The sequence below is a fragment of the Sardina pilchardus genome, chromosome 1 (assembly GCF_963854185.1).
Source record: "Sardina pilchardus chromosome 1, fSarPil1.1, whole genome shotgun sequence".
Classification (NCBI taxonomy): Eukaryota; Metazoa; Chordata; class Actinopteri; order Clupeiformes; family Clupeidae; genus Sardina; species Sardina pilchardus.
The window spans coordinates 8,449,774-8,469,020 of record NC_084994.1 but is presented as its reverse complement, the minus strand read 5'-3'; the positions used below and the strand labels follow the sequence as shown (position 1 = coordinate 8,469,020).

At 42.4% G+C, this 19,247-nt stretch overlaps 1 protein-coding gene across 2 annotated transcripts in view; it reads right to left on the bottom strand.

The window, feature by feature from the left end:
* The window catches only part of LOC134083734 (NACHT, LRR and PYD domains-containing protein 3-like), a 50,320-nt gene that overhangs the window by 13,045 nt on the left and 18,028 nt on the right, over nucleotides 1-19,247 (bottom strand). Inside the window, exon 1 of one of the 2 annotated variants that reach the window (XM_062539834.1) lies at nucleotides 1,117-1,200. The exons of the other annotated variant lie outside the window; for it this stretch is intronic. The gene's annotated coding sequence lies outside the window, so the exon portion shown is untranslated. Of the gene's footprint in view, nucleotides 1-1,116; nucleotides 1,201-19,247 lie in introns of those variants that run through there. 2 annotated transcript variants of the gene reach the window in all.

The following is a 19,247-nucleotide window of genomic DNA, read 5'->3' as shown; positions in this document are numbered from 1 at the left end:
ATGTTCACATAAATACTGGAGCATTGTACACTGTACATTTTCAAAACTCTCTTCAAAGTGTTGTTACTGTTGTGTTCGTGCATTTGAGGTTGATTACATGATAAAACGTATTCGTCACATTCAGTGTTTTATCAAAATGTTTACAGGCGTTAAAACATTGTGTTCTTTGTTTTTTTGCTTTTCCTTCTTTAAAAAAATGGTCAGGAAATATTGTGACATTTTCCTACAAGGCCTATTCTGCCTCAGGAAATATTGTGACATTTTCCTATTGCGCTCGCTGTAGTTTTGAAATCAATCATTTACACAACGGCTGAACACAACAGCCAAAGCCACAGCCAAAGCTTGACACCATATGTGTAGTGTACACCCCCATGATTTATTTTATTTGCTTTATTGTGTTCTTTTCAACCTTTTAGATTTGTGAGATAATCACGATGACATTATCATTTTTGTCCACTAGGTGGCAATGTGGGATTGTTCAGGGAGTAGTTCAGAGCATTGAGTAAAGAGAGGAAATCGAAACTTAAGTAGAGAACGAAACCTAGAGAGAAAGGATGAGACACAGAGAGCGTGTTACAGAATGTATTTCATGATAGAGTTGAAAACGAAGAACCTTCGACACACTTGTTGTCCAGACATCATTTCTTCAAGTGTGCAACATATACATTAACCAACATAGGTGTACATGTAAATCATGTGCATCGCGCTGCTCAGCCAAGTCTACCTGCACATACAAGGAATTTGGTCTCTGCATTTATCCCATCCGTGGATTAGTGAACACACACAGCACACACTCAACTACTGTACTCTCCCCACCCATATTTTTCCTACCGGTCAGGGATTGAACCGGCAACCCTTTGGTTACCAGCCCGAAGCCCTAACTAGTAGGCCACAGCTGCCTCAATGACCATATGTGCTACCGGAACACCACATGTTTCTTATCACAATATAATCCAGATCATGAACATATTGCGTACAGCACAACAAGTCACATCTATACAGCGCTTCTCACAACACTCAAAGTGCTTCACAGTGAAGGAGGAACCTCACTAACCACCAATGAATCCACATTATTGTAAGCACATGCAGCAACTAACGTTGGTAAAACAAACTTACGGTGCTTCATGAATGTTTCATGAGTTTGTCTTTCTGATATCCACTTCCCTGAAACGCAAGTGTTCTCTGTGTGCAACTGTTTCGATGTTTCCGTATTCAGAGAGCCAAGAAAACCAGTTCTTGTTTTTGTGGTTGAGAAAAGATTAACCCTTGAGTCCCTCATCAGTGAATGAGCACACACACACACAGACACACAGACACACAGACACACACACACACACACACACACACACACACACACACACACACACACACAGTGCAAAGGAAAGAGGAAAACACACTGTCACCTTTTATATTTCTCAGGTAGTACACAGTGCCCTCCAGAATTGTTGACAATAGGAAATTTGACTACAAACAGATATTAAAAATCATCTCACAATGAAAAGAATGAGGACAATTCTGAGAAAAGGGAATATCTCACAACAATATATATATATTTTTAATAAAAACAAAAAACAACATTGACATCATTATCATGACCACACCCAGGAATGACCATTGAACATGTCCTTTCCATGTAGATTTCATCAATTTAATTACATCATTTGACAGTGTGAAAATATCTTGAACAGGGGGCTCCAAAACTCACCTACAGTACAGCTGTCTTGATGAAGAGGCACATGTGGAATTAGTGTGGCATAACACACAGTGAGACAGTGACAGTGTCCTGACAACAGGGGGCGCCAAAAACATACCTACAGCTGTCTGGATGAAGAGGCACGTGGGATGAAACAGAGGGTGCTGATGATGAAGCTTTAATGAGCACTTTTCCAGATTTGATCAGTCACTTTGGTGCAGACTGGGGACAATGTCCCCAAATCATGGGAAAAATGTGGGATTAAACGGATTAATGATGAAAAATGCTAAGAAACTCAGAGTTCCTTTCACTGGAACTAAGGGGCCAAGCCAAGCTCAAGGATAGCCCCTTCCTGTTCCAATATGACTGTGAACCAATTCACCAAGCAAGGTCCATAAAGACATGGATGGCAGAGTTTAGTGTGGATGAACTTGACTGGCCTGTACAGAGTCCTGATATCAACCCAATAGAAAACCTTTGGGATGAATTAGAGCAGAGACTGAGAGCCAGTCTCCTCGCCCAACATCAGTGTGTGACCTCACAAATGTGCAACTGGAAGAATGGTAAAAAAAATCCAATAAACACACTTCTAAACCTTGTGGAAAGCCTCAGCGGAAGAGTCGAAGATGTTATAGCTGCAAAGGGTGGACTGATTAATGATTAAGAATGGGATGTCACTGAAGTTCAGATGTCAAGGCAGGTGACTTTTGCCAATATAGTGTGTTATATTCAAAGTACTGTATGTACAGTACACACAAAGTATTAGAAAATGAAATAATTCATGGAAATCATCTGAATTTATTAATCTGTAAACATCATATACATGTGTGTGTGTGTGTGTGTGTGTGTGTGTGTGTGTGTGTGTGTGTGTGTGTGTGTGTGCTTGCGTGTGTGTGTTTGTGTGTGTGTGTGTGTGTGTGTGTGTGTGTGTGTGATGGATCCCACTCTCATGTCATTTGTCTCAACTCTCGTCTTTTCCCAGATTCACTCCATCTGCAGTATAAAGGAAAGAAGATGACGGTCAATCAGTGTCCATGACAACCATCTCCCAATGAGCGAGCCAGACTGCAGGGGGACAAATGTAACAGCAGCCATAGAATCACACTCACGCATGCAACACACTCATCTGTACAGCACAAATTAGGACATTTTAAACAACTGAGGGAGAGATGAGAGATAACATGAAGGTAACATACAGAGAAAGAAAGAAAGAAAGATGAAGAAAGAAAGATGAGAAGAGATGTCAGTCAGATAAAAGGAGGTTGGACAGAGACAGAGAGGATGGGCAGGAAAAAGGAGAGAGTGAGGGATGACAGATAGAGAGGATGGGCATGAAAAAGGAGAGAGAGGGGGATGACGGATAGAGGATGGGCAGGAAAAAGGAGAGAGGGGGATGAAAGATAGAGAGGATGGGCAGGAAAAAGGAGAGAGGGGGATGAAAGACAGATGGATGAGTATATGCAAAGACACACAGAGCAAACAGACAGAATAGAGAGAGGACACAAATAAAATAGGCAGGTTGGGCTCATGTCCTAAAGACCTGAGTGAATGATGGAGGAGGAGATGGAGGTATGGACTCAATGATGGAGGAGGAGATGGAGGGATGGACTCAATGATGGAGGAGGAGATGGAGGAAACAGACAGAATAGAGAGAGGACACAAATAAAAGAGGCAGGTTGGGCTCATGTCCTAAAGACCTGAGTGACATGTTTAGATATTTACTCACTGCAGCTTCTCTAGTGTACAGCGTGAGTCCTTTACTAGAGCACAGAGCGGCTCTACAGCTGATTTACTAATTAGGATGTTGTCACACAGATTCAGCAGTCTGAGACTTGAAGAGTGTGATGTCAGAGCAGAGGCCAGATAGGAGCAGCTCTCCTCTGTCAGATTACAGCCATTCAGCCTGAAACAGAGTTAAGCATCTGAATATGAATCACCAATCAACTGTCTTTAACCCTCCCCTCACACACACACACACACACACACTGTATACACATCCCAACAGCTGTCTTGACCCCCCCCCCCCCCCCCATGGGCGGCGCCAGGATAATTTTGTTGGTGTAGCTCATAGATCATAGCTAGGCTATTTAACAACATGAGCAAAGTTTGAATTGTGCTGGTAGCACCGCCGATTTTAAAAGCTACTGGTCTGCAATCTTGACACGCAACTTGAGCCAACTTGATGTTGCTTTGGTGTTGCTTATCAAAATCTTGGTGTTGCTTTAGCTATAGCAAGCAACACCCTGGCGCAGCCCATGCCCCCCCACCACACACACACACACACACACACACACACACACACACACAAACAAAGCACACACAGACAAAGCACACACTCACTCCCAACATGGAAAGATGCTTACTGTAGTTCTTCCAGTTTGCAGTGCTGATGACAAAGTGCAGAACATAACAGTTTCACTCCTGAGTCCAGGTTATTGCCACCCAGGTCAAGCAGTGTGAGACTTGAGGAGTGTGCGGTCAGGGCAGATGCCAAATAGGAACAGCTCTTCTCAGTCAGCTTACAGTCATACAGCCTGAAACAGAGTTAAGAATCTGAATATGAATCGCCAATCTTCTACGCCCGCACACACACACACACACACACACACACACACACACACACACACACACACACACAGACGCACACACACAAACAGACATGCACACAGCACATACAGTGCCTATAGAAAGTCATCATACCCTTTTGAAATAGTTACTTTTTTTGTCTTACAGCCTGAAATCAAAACCCATTTTAAAAACAATCTTTTTCAGTATTATTCACAAATTTAGCTGTACAACATCAAAATAATGAAAAAAAAGTCAACAGTTCTGAAAATTAATGAAAAATTAAAAACTAGAATAACAGGGTTGGAAAAGTCATCATACCCCTGACTTAATCATTTGTGGAGCTTCCTTTTGCTTTCATTACAGCCCTCAATCTGTTTGGATATGTCTATTATAGCTTTGCACACCTAGATTGGGGAATATTTGCCCAATCTTCCGTGCAGAATTGTTAAAATTCAGTCAAATTCTGTAGGGAATAGCGATGGACTGCTCTCTTCAAGTCAATCCACAGATTTTCTATAGGATTTAAGTCAGGGCTCTGACTTTGCCACTCAAGGATATTCACCATCCTATCCTTAAGCCACTACTTTGTTCTTTTGGCAGTATGTTTAGGATCATTGCCGTGTTGGAAGGCGAATGACCTGCCCATATTCAGCTGTCTAGCAGAGGGACGCAGGTTTTCCTCAATCATTTGGGTGTGCTTGGCAGCATCCTATCCTGACCAATTCTGCCCTGCAAAGGCAAAAGACCTTAACTCGCTAGAGTGTGAAACTGAGAAAAATGACTTTAAAGTTTATTTTTTGTCCCGACAAAAGTTTTTTAGGTAGGACTCCCAAAATTTGACAAGTTGTTGATAAGGTGAAGAAATGTTTGTATACAAAAAAAATTGAGCTCAAAATTGACCTTTGACCCTTGTTTGGCTGTTACTGTACCCTGCCTTTGTATCATATGCACAAAATGGAGGAGTGGTGCAAAGGCAAAAGGCATTAACTGACATAAAATAAATATTTGCCTGCTGTTCAACATACTTACATCCAATATAAGAACACTTAACCAAGTCTAGTCATCATGGTATTTATTTTAAATTATATAGACCATTGGTTGTTCCTACAAAGTGCTATAATGATCAGGATAGCACAGCAACACTAAACTTACCTAAAATACAAGAGATATTTTCTCAATACAGATAATTAAATTATAATTTAATACAAAGGTACAGTATATTTATTGATTTTAGAGTAATAATTAATTAAACATTTGATTAGACCGTTCCTCATCCTCCATGTTCACAAGCAACGAGACCCAGAAGGCCCAGGTTGGATAAGTAGGGGCCGCACAGTCTGCAAATAGCCAGTTCAGTGATGATGATAATTAGAGTAAGTGATAATGATTATTATTGTATTACTCTATTATAATAAAAAAAATAATATACTATATATATATATATATATATATATATATATATATATATATACATACCTATCTCATTGATATTGAATACTGATTGACCCTTGATGAGCCACAGGCCCATAACTAATTCTATAGGCTATTTTGCATAAGGACCTGAAATCACCTGAGGAAGGAAGTTTAGTCTCTCCCATACAGGAGAAAAACAATGTCCCATGTTTACAAACGTGGTCAATCAAATTTAAGGGTTAAAGGTTAAATGCCACCAAACTGCTCAAGATGCACAGTCAGCAAACTCGACTTGGATTAGGCTACTACTTTTTAATTCAGAGATAGGCTAACCTGGACAGGGTCCACCGAAAAAAAGTTGGAATTACTTTTACCATCGGGGTTAGCTTACTTTGTTAGCAATATGGATTTGTGAAAGATCTGGCATGAACATCTGCAAGAAGAAAATATGGTTCAAACATGTACGGATTGTTTTGGATGCAGATTACGTGCTTTGCTATGGATTATATCTTCCATTGATTACATCGGATTGCATGGAAAGGTAGGATGCCTGTATGTTGTTTTAATAATTGGTTTTCGGCGTCTGATGAGGCTCCGCTAAATGAGGAGGTGTGTCAGCCTCAACGTTAGCTGCTACGTGATTCAGATTAGCTCCGGGCTGTCACAGACATCGACAGATCTGAACCATCGCCCTGAACGAAAATCACAACATGTATGACAACCTGTAAAACATACAATCTATAGCTTGATCACCTTGCTTTAATTCCTACTGCATACTGAGCAGTTTGTCTGGCTAGCTAAGTGGTGTTGTTCTCGCAAACTAGCTTATGTGGTTTGGTGACGGCAAACTTTGACGGTAGGTCAAAGCTAGAGTAGCCGTAACATCACGGCGGTACAGTAACATCTGTCGTGAAGCCTGGTTTACCAAAGCCAGAACAGCTTAACTCAACTTCAGCGTGCCCGCACAAAGGCTAAAAGCCTTATCATAACTGTTAAGGCGTTCTATTGTGGTTTGTCTTACGGTTTTGGAAGTTACGGCTGTCAGAGCCCTTTATTTTTTCGCTAAAACGATTAAATTGACTAACGATATTCATTCACATGATAAAGGAGGTCTCAAATACCCCAAAAATGACATTAACTCATTTTTGACAAAATATGATGTTAAGGGGTTTTGCCTTTGTACGGCAGAATTGCCCAGTCCCCACTGAAGAGAAACATCCCCACAACATAATGTTGCCCCATGCTTCACACTAGGTATGGTGTGTTTTGGGTATGTTTGGGTGTGTATACTGTGTTTGGTAAGCACCTGGAGCTCAGTCCAAAAAGTTCAATCTTAGTCTCCAAAAAGTTCAATCTTAGTCTCATCTGACCATAAACACTTTTTCCACATGGTAGCAGAATATTCCAGATGTGTTTTTGCACTGAACTCCAAGCGCAATGTTTGGTGGAAACCAAACACAGTACACCACCCAAAACACACCATACCTAGTGTGAAGCATGGTTGGGACAACATTATGTTGTGGGGATGTTTCTCTTCAGCAGGGACTGGGCAATTGGTCAGGATAGAAAGGAAAATGGATGCTGCCAAGTACACCCAAATTCTTGAGGAAAACCTGTGTCCCTCTGCTAGACAGCTGAAGATGGGCAGGTCATTCGCCTTCCAACACGACAATGATCCTAAACATACTGCCAAAAGAACAAAGCAGTGGCTTAAGTATAGGATGGTGAATATCCTTGAGTGGCAAAGTCAGAGCCCTGACTTAAATCCTATAGAAAATCTGTGGATTGACTTGAAGAGAGCAGTCCATTGCCGTTCCTTACAGAATTTGACTGGATTTTATCAATTCTGCACGGAAGATTGAGCAAATATTCCCCAATCTAGGTGTGCAACGCTGTAATAGACATATCCAAACAGATAGATGGCTGTAATGAAAGCAAAAGGAAGCTCTACAAAGTATTAAGTCAGGGGTATGATGACTTTTCCAACCCTGTTATTCTAGTTTTTAATTTTTTATTAATTTTCAGAACGGTTGACTTTTTTTCCATTATTTTGATGTTGTACAGCTAAATTTGTAAATAAAACTGGAAACGATTGTTTTTAAAATGGGTTTTGATTTCAGGCTGTAAGACAAAAAAAGTAACTATTTCAAAAGGGTATGATGACTTTCTATAGGCACTGTACATACACACTCTACTTGCTGTCTTTAACCTCCACCAGGCCTGGGGTAAGTAATCGGGAGAATCTGGAGATTTCCCGATGGGCCGCTTCACTTTTGGGCCGATCGAGAATTTTTTATTTTTTTTTCCATTTGTCAGGTTAGTCCATCTTCTCTTAAAGTAGGCTAGAGGTTCCGCATTCTGACACCGCAGCCTCTGCATGGGCTGTAGCATAGTATGCGAGGGAGCTCTCCCCTCCCAAGATAGTTGGTTGGGTCCATAGCACGTCTTTTCCCAAATATGATTTCTCAGATAGGCTACCGATAGCAGGGCAGGCCCTACCGCAACTATACGCGCCAGGGTCTCCAGCAAGTGTGAAATACATGTTTTAAGCTGTCTCATCACCAGGCTATTTGGTACAATATTTACCTCTGTTACAACAAGTCACATGATTTATGCCCATTAAACTTTTAATTTACCGTCAGCATCCGTGTCACCTGAAGCATAATGATAGAAATATCTATTGAAAAGCACAGTTGATCTGTGCATGTGTGGCGCCCCTAAGTAGGTGACCACAGGTTTGTTTTATATTTGTTTATTTACTGTATTTATATTTACTTTCACTTAGAACGGCACTATGCCTAGTAGGACTTTTAATTTTATTCTATCGAACTTTCAATGAGTGATGCAGACTGACGTTCCATCTGGGGTTGTTTTGAGTGGTGGACCCCCGCGGTCACTTCAGAAGCAACTTCGTGACTAAACACTAACATCGGTGTCTGTCTGCTCCTCATTTCTTTTCTCCTGTTTTACAGGTTAGTGCCGGGTAAACTGTCCTTCTTTGTTGTTGGTTGTCAGCTCTGTATTGATGTTTGTCAGACAACCTATTTTTATGTAAATTGAAACGTCATAACTTTAGTTTTACATTTAAATGTATGAGATCGCTAGCTGAGGTAAACTTTCAGTTGCCGTCTCGCGAGCTAGCTCTGGCGGCAAAGAGAAGTAGCCTACAGTAGACGTTAGCCGCCGTCTTTTAGCTAACTGGCAGGAATAGTATTGAGTCATGTATTTGACAGTTAGCCTAGCATAGTAAGTTAACACACTCGGTTTTCAAGAGATTGCTATCTTACGATGTTTAACGAGCACATTTAAAGTTGACACACACTGGTTTTCAAGATTGCTGTCTTACGATGTTTAACGAGCACATTTAAAGGTGACACACACTGGTTTTTATATATTACGATAATCTAGTTCATTGAGTATTTGTTATGAGACACGGGATAATAAACGAGAGTAGGCCTATAACATTTTGACAAAGGTTTAAAGATACGGTTATATGAGTGAATACACGGTTTTAAAGAAACAGCCATTTTGTTAATGTTAAAGATGCACTGATTTGAACATATAAGCTACAGTTTAATGATTATAGATATTGATAACTTGATTTAATGATTTATTCGAATTACATGAATGTTCAATATAGTCATGAATACTGGAGTGAATGATAGTTGATTTGAATGTGAGTGGGTTACATGTAGCCTAGTATTTATTTAGCACTAAGTGCCTTAATGAGAAACTGTTTTGTCTGTGTGTAGCCTATGTTCAGTATGGATAGTGTCATAGTGGTCTGCCAAACAGTTTTCATTTAAAGTAATGGTATAGCCATTTAATATTGCACAATTCAAGCAAAGTAGCCTTTTATTCATTGATGTAAACATGATTAGTATTGTAAAAGTAATTTAACTTGTGGTATTTTATCAGTATTGATATGGATGTTAGTTATGGGTGAATGTAATGTAATGTATGAATGGAATTGTATTTGTATTGACATGTCACACCATAATATGCTTGTATTGGGGCTTTAAAACAGCCATTGAGGATTCTTATTGATTGTTATTTAATAAATTCAGAAGCAACTTCGTGACTAAACACTAACATCGGTGTCTGTCTGCTCCTCATTTCTTTTCTCCTGTTTTACAGGAATATTTATTATTTGTTGCCACGGTCCTGACCGGGACTTGTAACACATGCACCATCTTTTGATTATTTGATTTAGAAAGCAAGTTCATTATTTTGATCTGCTATTAGAATGGAAGCTTAATATAATAATTTAGCCCGAAGTTAGATAACATGTAGATATTTGCTGCAATTTCAAAACCGGATTACTCGGGACTCTATGATTAAACTGAAGGTAAGCAACGTAAATTTTCGTTAGGTTTCGTTAAGTTTATCACGGCACCTGCTAATATCGTTTGAAAGCTCAAGTCCAGCTCTTCCACAATATCTGTGAATTATGTGTGATCTGTGAGCAATTAGGCTAAATAGAGAATGTGAATTTGGATACATTTTACGTCCATCGGTCACATGGATGTCCGCTCCTAGATGCCGTTGCCATTCACAGTGTAACTTTGTAGCCTACTGTGATTTGAACTGTAAACATTAGTTCAATATGCCTTTATGCTGAAGAGTGCAAAACGTTTGAAATGCTTTATTCATTTATTTCTGCTTTTGTTCATTTATCAACCTTGGGATAGTGGAATATGTTAACTTCTCAGATTATTATTTAACATAGGCTACATTATTTGTTGAACCATGGTATTGCAAAGAATAAATACAGGACAGTAAGAGCTGAACTGTTGCTTAATTGATCCAATTACCACTACTATGGAAAAAGTGGGCCGGTATTGGGCCTGAAATTCCCGGGCTGAAAAGAGGCCCCACTCCGGCCCTGACCTCCACCACTACCACCACTCTCCAACACACATTTGATATACTTCATTTGATTCCAATTTACAAGTCAAGTTTCATTAGGAACCAAATTTCAGCAGTCTATTGTGTGTTTCTACAAATTCAAGGGTACAAGACACAGTCTCTTCCAAATAAACATACTTTCCAAAATTTCTGATATGGAGCACTAGTTGGCTTTTTGTTTTGTGTCGTCCTCCAATGCAAAACTCATTGAATTCCAACCTAAGTACATGACCTCGGCTACCAAACACTAACACAATGAGCCGCCATTTGTATTCTAGGTTCTTAATGGCACACACTAGAGGACTGATGGATCTCCTCCACACTAGAGGACTGATGGAGCTCCTCCACACTAGAGGACTGATGGAGCTCCTCCACACTAGAGGACTGATGGAGCTCCTCCACACTAGAGGACTGATGGAGCTCCTCCACACTATAGGACTGATGGAGCTCCTCCACACTATAGGACTGATGGAGCTCCTCCACACTAGAGGACTGATGGAGCTCCTCCACACTAGAGGACTGATGGAGCTCCTTCTCACTAGACTGATGGATCACCTCCACACTAGAGGACTGGATCTCCTCCACACTAGACTGATGGATCTCCTCTACACTAGAGGACTGATGGATCTCCTCCACACTAGAGGACTGGATCTCCTCCACACTAGACTGATGGATCTCCTCCACACTAGACTGATGGATCTCCTCCACACTAGACTGATGGATCTCCTCTACACTAGACTGATGGAGCTCCTCCACACTAGACTGATGGAGCTCCTCCACACTAGACTGATGGATCTCCTCCACACTAGAGGACTGATGGATCTCCTCCACACTAGAGGACTGATGGAGCTCCTCCACACTAGACTGATGGATCTCCTCCACACTAGACTGATGGATCTCCTCTACACTAGACTGATGGATCTCCTCCACACTAGAGGACTGATGGATCTCCTCCACACTAGAGGACTGATGGAGCTCCTCCACACTAGACTGATGGATCTCCTCCACACTAGACTGATGGATCTCCTCCACACTAGACTGATGGATCTCCTCTACACTAGACTGATGGATCTCCTCCACACTAGAGGACTGATGGATCTCCTCCACACTAGAGGACTGATGGAGCTCCTCCACACTAGACTGATAGATCTCCTCCACACTAGACTGATGGGTCTCCTCTACACTAGACTGATGGAGCTCCTCCACACTAGAGGACTGATGGGTGTACTCCACACTGTGGTGGTTGGCTACATTAATGTTGGTAGTTATGACGGTTGTGTGTTTGGCATCTTTTCAATCAGAGGGCAAACACACACACACACACACACACACACACACACACACACACACACACACACACACACACACACACACACACACACACACACACACACACACGCACACATACACTACAAGAAATGGTGCTTACCAGAGTTCCTCCAGTTTGCAGTTTTGATTACTAAGAGCGGGACATAAAAGTTCCACTCCTGAGTCCAGCAGCTTATTCTCACTCAGGTTCAGCTCTCTGAGACTTGAGGAGTGTGTGGTCAGAGCAGAGGCCAGAAAGGAACAGCTCCTCTCTGTAAGATCACAGCCTTTAAGCCTGAAACAGAGGTAAACTTTTATTTTAATCGTTAATAAAAGCTCTTTTTTCCTTCAATGAATAGAATAATATCCATGTTAGAGATAGATAGTCTACATAAAACATGTTATTCAAGAAGGCACATTATTCACTTTTAATTGCAACAGAAACGTCAAGATAGCAAGCTACCTACTGTACAGTACCATTCTGGTTTTAAAGATCCCCTCAAAGATCAGATCATAATTTGAACCCTGATCTCACACTCTCTTACACATTGTTGTCACTGTACACATGCTCTCTCCCACACTCACACACATACACTCTCTCTGTCCAACACACTTATGATGACGTTACAGTGAAACGTGTGCTGTTTTCATACATATGGTCAAATACCTAATCAATCACTTTTTCATGATACTCCCACTTTCTCCTCAACCTTCCAATAAATGCATAAGGCACGGGCAAGAAAAGTTTTCAACATTAGTTGGCATGTTTTAAGGTGCAAATAGTAACAGAAACAGGTGGTAATATGGTTGTAATTCTAAGTACATTATTTACCCAGCTGATGTGGATATTGTGGCCACTGGCAGCAGCTTCTGAAGAACTTCATCTGGACTGAGGAGTTCGGTTTGATCATTCTCTGGTGTCTTTATGAACTTCTGCAGGTCAAACTCAGCCAGCTGCTCTTCTGACATCTTAAACGTAAATCTCACAGTCTTCCACTCTCCTGGTAAGAGCATGTCTACATATAGAGCTCCTGAGTGTCTGTCAATGCCCTCCACTACAGCATGGTGATTCAGCTCATTCAGACAGTAGAACAGGTTGATCCTTCTGTCTGAGCTACTCTGGTCTCTGATCTTCCGTTTGACATACTGCACTGTTTGCTCTGAGCTTTCTGATTGGCTGCTGTTCTGTGAGAGAAGGTCCTTCAAGAGATTCTGATTGGACGATAGGGAGAGGCCAAGAAGGAAGCGGAGGAAAAGGTCCAGGTGGCCATTTGTACTGTATAAGGCGAGGTCCACTGCAGTCTTGAGTAGGTCATGAAGTTTTGGAGCTCTGAACAGAGCAGAGAGCTGAGAGGTTTGCTGTTGGTCAGCCATGTTTCTCTCTCTGTTGCTGAAGCAGAGGAACACATAGAGAGCTGCAAGAAACTCCTGAATGCTCAGATGCGCAAAGCTGAATACCTTCCCCTGGTACAGCCCAGCCTCTTCTCTGAAGATCTGTGTACACACTCCTGAGTACACTGATGCTTCTGTGACATCAATGCCACACTCTTTCAGGTCTTCCTCATAGAAGATCAGATTGCCTTTCTCCAGCTGTTGGAAAGCCAGTTTCCCCAGTTTGAAAATCACCTCTTCATCTGTCTCTTCTCTGTCTGTGTACTTTACATGTTTTATGCTTGTCTGAATGATTAGGAAGCGTGTGTACATTTGTGTCAAAGTCCTTGGCATTTCTACTTCTGATTCTTTTGATTCATGATCTATGCCTAATTGTTGTGATGTGCTCTCTACAACAGTGGCTGAAATCCAGCAGAAGACTGGAATGTGGCACATGATGTAGAGGCTCCTGGATGACTTAAGGTGTGTGATGGTTCTGCTTGCCAGGTTCTCATCACTGATTCTCTTCCTGAAGTATTCATCTTTCTGTGGGTCATTGAATCCCCTTATTTCTGTCACCTGGCCCACACATTCAGGAGGGATCTGATTGGCTGCTGCTGGTCGGGTGGTGATCCAGAGGAGAGCAGAAGGAAGCAGATTCCCCTCGATGAGGTTTGTCAGCAGAACATCCACCGAGGCTGGCTCTGTCACTTCACAACACTTTGGATTAGAGCAGAAATCTAGAGGAAGTCGAGACTCATCCAGACCATCAAAGATGAACATGACTCTGTGCTCTGAACTGGTGAAGACTCTGGGATCCTTGAGTTCAGGGAAGAAGTGCTGAATAAGACCCATCAGACTGAGTTTCTTCTCCTTCATCAGGTTCAGCTCCCGTAAGGGAAGAGGAAATATAAAGTGGACATGCTGATTGGCTTTTCCTTCAGTCCAGTCTAGAATGAATTTCTGCACAGAGACAGTTTTTCCAATACCAGCGACTCCCTTTGTCAGCACTGTTCTGATGAATTTATGTTGTTTGTGATAGGGCTTAGAGATGGTGTCCACAACCTCATCATCAGAGTCATCAGATCCACCAGAAGAGTCATCAGAATCTTGTCCAGATAAGGGTTTAAAGATGTCACTGCATTTGATGGGTCTGCTCTGTGCTGCTTCTCTCCAGGATGCTCTCTCTATCTGTCTGACCTCATGTTCATCATTGACCTCTCCTTTCCCCCCCTCTCTGATGTAGAGGTCTGTGTAGATCTCCTGGAGGAGTCTGGTGTCTCCCTGCTGTGTGATTCCCTCAATCAGATACTGAAACTTCTTCTGCAGGTGGGATATGTGGATCTGTTGATATCTGTGTGCAAAAGCCAAAACACATAATTAAAGAATAAATCATTTATTGAATCTAAGACTAAATCAAACCATTCAAAAACACATGTAGCCAGGGTTCAAACTATGATAAGCAAAATGCATACATACATTTACTCATAGGGCTTGGTAGTGCACATGCACACGCACACACACACACACACACACAGCAAGGCATGATACAACTGACGTTGTCCCAGATAGATCACATGCTTTTCCTCACTATCCTTACCATGCTATAAACTGTGTAAAACTGCAAAAATGTTAAATATAACATCTAACAACTCACTTTGGATCAGACTGCGGTGGTCCACTGCTGAACTTGAAAAGATCCCCCATGGATGCATCACTTTGACAGCTGGGTATTGGAGATATTGGTCCAATTGTCTGTGGTCTGATTATAGGGTGATACAAAGCCAATGGATTTAGCCAACACATCTTTCAATTTTACTTGTAGAGCACCAAAACATTACACACGTCTCATGGTGCTTTACAGAGTGTTAAACATTCCGAGAGGGCCCATGATTAACATCTCTGAATGTTTAAATCACGCTGTTTTTGCTAAGTGTTCTTAGCAGTCTTCGGTTACAAACTCCGGGTTCGCAAACTACATTGTTGGTACTTTGTTGTTTTTTTCACACACACACACACACACACACACACACACACACACACACACACACACACACACACACACAGGGAGAGTCATGATCTTACTGTTCAGTAGAAAAGTCTTGATTTTTAAAGTTGACTGGTGGATCCATGGACTTATCACTCTTCATGGACACATGGGTGGGTGTAGGAGAGGGAGGCCTCCTGTTAGAGCTGGTGCCCCCCATCCTAGAGAAGAAGAGGACTTCCATCAGGATCACAATCCTGTTTTTATTCACTCCGACACACACACACACACACACACACACACACACACACACACTCAGGGAGAGTCATGATCTTACTGTTCAGTGGAAGCGTCTCGTTTTCTAAAGTTGACTGGAGGATCCATGGACTTATCACTCTTCATGGACACATGGGTGGGTGTAGGTGATGGAGCTTTCCTGTTAGAGCTAGTGCCCTCCATCCTAGAGAAGAGAACTTCCATCAGGATCACAATCCTGTCTTTATTCACTCCAACACACACGTACGCACACATGCGGACATATGGATGCACACATGCCTATACCTGACTGAAGTATAACACAATGACACATACAGTATAGTGTGAAAACCAGAGTCAATGATCTTACTGTCCAGTAGAAGAGTATTTTTCTCTAAAGTTGACTGGAGGATCCATGGACGTATCACTCTTCATGGACACACGGGTGGGTGTAGGGGAGGGAGGGCTGTTAGAGGTAGTAACCCCCATCCTTCCTATAGAGAAAGAAGAGGAGAACTTACATTATGAAAATATTCCTGTCTCTACTCACTCACACACACACACACACACACACACACACACACACACACACTCACACACAGTATGTTTTCCTGTTAGAGCTGGTGGTCTCCGCCCTAGAGAAAAAGAGGAGAACCTCCATAAGGAGAACAATTGTGTCTCTACTACTACTACTACTACTACTACACACACACAGACACACACACACACACACACACACACACACACACACACACACACACACACACAGACACACACACACACACACACACACACACACACACAGACACAGACACACACACACAAGAATGTTACTCTCTAATAGTAGTATAATGAGATGTAATGCAATCATACTGAGACCCCCATGGCAGGACCATCTCCCTCCCAAAGGCCCTCTCAGATGCCCATGGCAGGATCGACCTACCACCAGATGCCCAGTGATCACTTTCTTATATCTCAAAATTATGACTTTGTATCTAAAACTGTTGACTTTTTAATCTCATCATTTTGACTTTTATATCTCATGATTTTGATTTAGCATAAACTTATTTTTTTTAAACCCCTGGCGGAAATGGGCTTCCATACTTTTCTTTTGCTTGTGTTTTTTTTTGCAGAACAACTCATCGTGATGGAGCACCTGTACTCCCTGAGGGGCTGCAATACAGCCAGATCTGAGGGGATTCCTCAGACAGAACGCTATGTGGATTGACAACATCCTGCAGTTTCATGACTCATGATTTGTACATTTGTAATTTCTTACTTGATACCAGGAAGAGTTGAAAATCTGTTACAGTCCATGGCATGGGACAGGCAGGAAATCAGTACAAGGACAACATTCAACCCTTTAGGTCGAACAGCAATAACATAAATGTTTGAGAAGTTTGGTCTGGACTTGTTTGGTTGTGGAGCAGCTACAGTATGCCTGAACCAGAGTGGTTTGGATCAGAAGAACTCCTAAACGGTTTTGTTCAGAGCTGAGTATGACGAACATAAAGCATTTAAAGGCTCTTGGCTGTTTAGGAAATAATACACAAGCCTACCATGAAGACATCAGCCTCCACTCCCTACATAAATCTACCTTGTCAGACTCACCAACAAGTCAATACAATTTTGTTTAGCACATTGAGTCATTTTCAAACTACAACCATTTTTATTTTAATTACAAAAACATTCAATGACTTACCGTGAGATCTTTTAACCACCAAAGGCAACCGCCAAACATGTTCTGGAGTGAATAGGGTGGCAACTTGTGATTTTTTTCTTAAGTCAAAGTCCATCCTTCAGCCTTGAGTTGATTCCCTTAAAGAAACAGCACATGGTGTGCGTGTGCTCTGTGTCTGTGTCTGGGACTGAGCACACACACACGCGCGCGCACACACACACACACTGTTTACTCAGGGTGTAGACATTGTGTACAGTAGGAGTGTGATTTCCCGCTCACCAAAACAGATAATATTGATACCGTGAAGCTTAGGAAACCTTTCTTTACGTAACAATACACACAGGCACCACACCACACCCACCCACCCACCCGAGAGTTATGCGTGGCACAGACAGACAGACAGACAGACAGACAGACAGAGTGACACACAGACAGACGTTCCTTGCATTAATAGATAGATATGGTGACATACAGACATTTGTGACATTTATTGACAGCTTTAACACACTACACATTAACAGTCTAGAGACCAAGGTGCTCACATTTAGGATCCGCAGGCCAAACAACCTTTGTCAGCCTGTGGGAATTTCTGTCCCAATGGCTTTTTAAAGGGTTAGCTGCAGTTCCTTATCTGACCACAGTTTCACACAGGGCAATAAGGGGGGCGCTGTGTTTCTCCTGTCAGCAGAGATCAACAGGCCCATGACATAAATGAGTAACCAGGGTTACCATGGAGTGCTGTCTGGGGAAGTGGCGTACTGACAAACATATGATGCATCTCAGTGTAATCTAAAGTGACATCACATGATCTTATTTGTGACCCACGGCCCTCTTCTCAGATTAACATGTGGCCCATTATGCTGAAGAAGTTGGTCTACACACACACACATAAGACTTGTACACATGCAGCCCTGTCCATAGTTAGCCTCCATAGTGTTAGCATCCTTGGCTACCAGCAGCACTGCAGCCTTAACATCAGCACTGGGGAGCTGGCCACAGCAGCTGGGGTTTCCCGGGGGAGGCAGCAGGGGCGCAGCGTCAGGGTCAGCAGCTCCAAGTCAGGTGTGCTGACCTCACAGAGCACCTTGATGCTGCTGCCGCCATGGAGGTATTATATATAACTGGAGAGCGTGACTAAGTCCCGCCCTCCATACAAATGAATGGCCGATGCTAGGCTAGTAAATCCGGCCAATTTTCGCCAACGCCATATTGAACACTGGAGCTCCGATCCAGCGCCAGTCGGATCTGACCATGCGCAAAGTTCCAAACCTGGAAATGATGCATGGACCTACATTGATTTCTATTGGACATTCTGGAAAAAGAGAGTCATACTCCAGTTCAGAGGGTGGCGATAATGCACATAACTTGCTTGCCGAGTAACAACAAGCAGAAAAAGTTGCTCGGGAACGCACACCTGAGTCCAGTGGAGTGTCGCACGGAGTAATGATTGGCTGTAGGTACCCGTCCACCAACATGTACGCGCATGAGAGCTCGTTCCCAACACGGATTTTCGTGCACGGAGCTGGTTCTAAATTCTCCAGGCGCCATACTTGAAAATGGCGCTTGCTAACTTGCCGAAGCTAATCAACACGGCCTTGACCCCCTGGCTGCCGCCTGTTGCTGATGGAGGGGCAGACCCCGCCACCTCACGTCTCCTCTGATTGGCTCCTTCTGGTGGACCTGATGGTGGTCACATGGTCCAGTCTGACCTCGGCGAGCGGCTCATCGAGCCCATTCTGTTGCTGATGTAAAGCAAAGATTATTAAGGTGGAGCAAGATACACCATCAGAAGCCCATTCTGTTGCTGATGTAAAGCAAAGATTGTTAAGGTGGAGCAAGATACTTCATCAGAAGCCCATTCTGTTGCTGATGTGAAGCAGAGATTGTTAAGGTGGAGCAAGATACTTCATCAGAAGCCCATTCTGTTGCTGATGTGAAGCAGAGATTGTTAAGGTGGAGCAAGATACACCATCAGAAGCCCATTCTGTTGCTGATGGAAAACAGAGATTGTTAAGGTGGAGCAAGATACTTCATCAGAAGCCCATTCTGTTGCTGATGTGAAG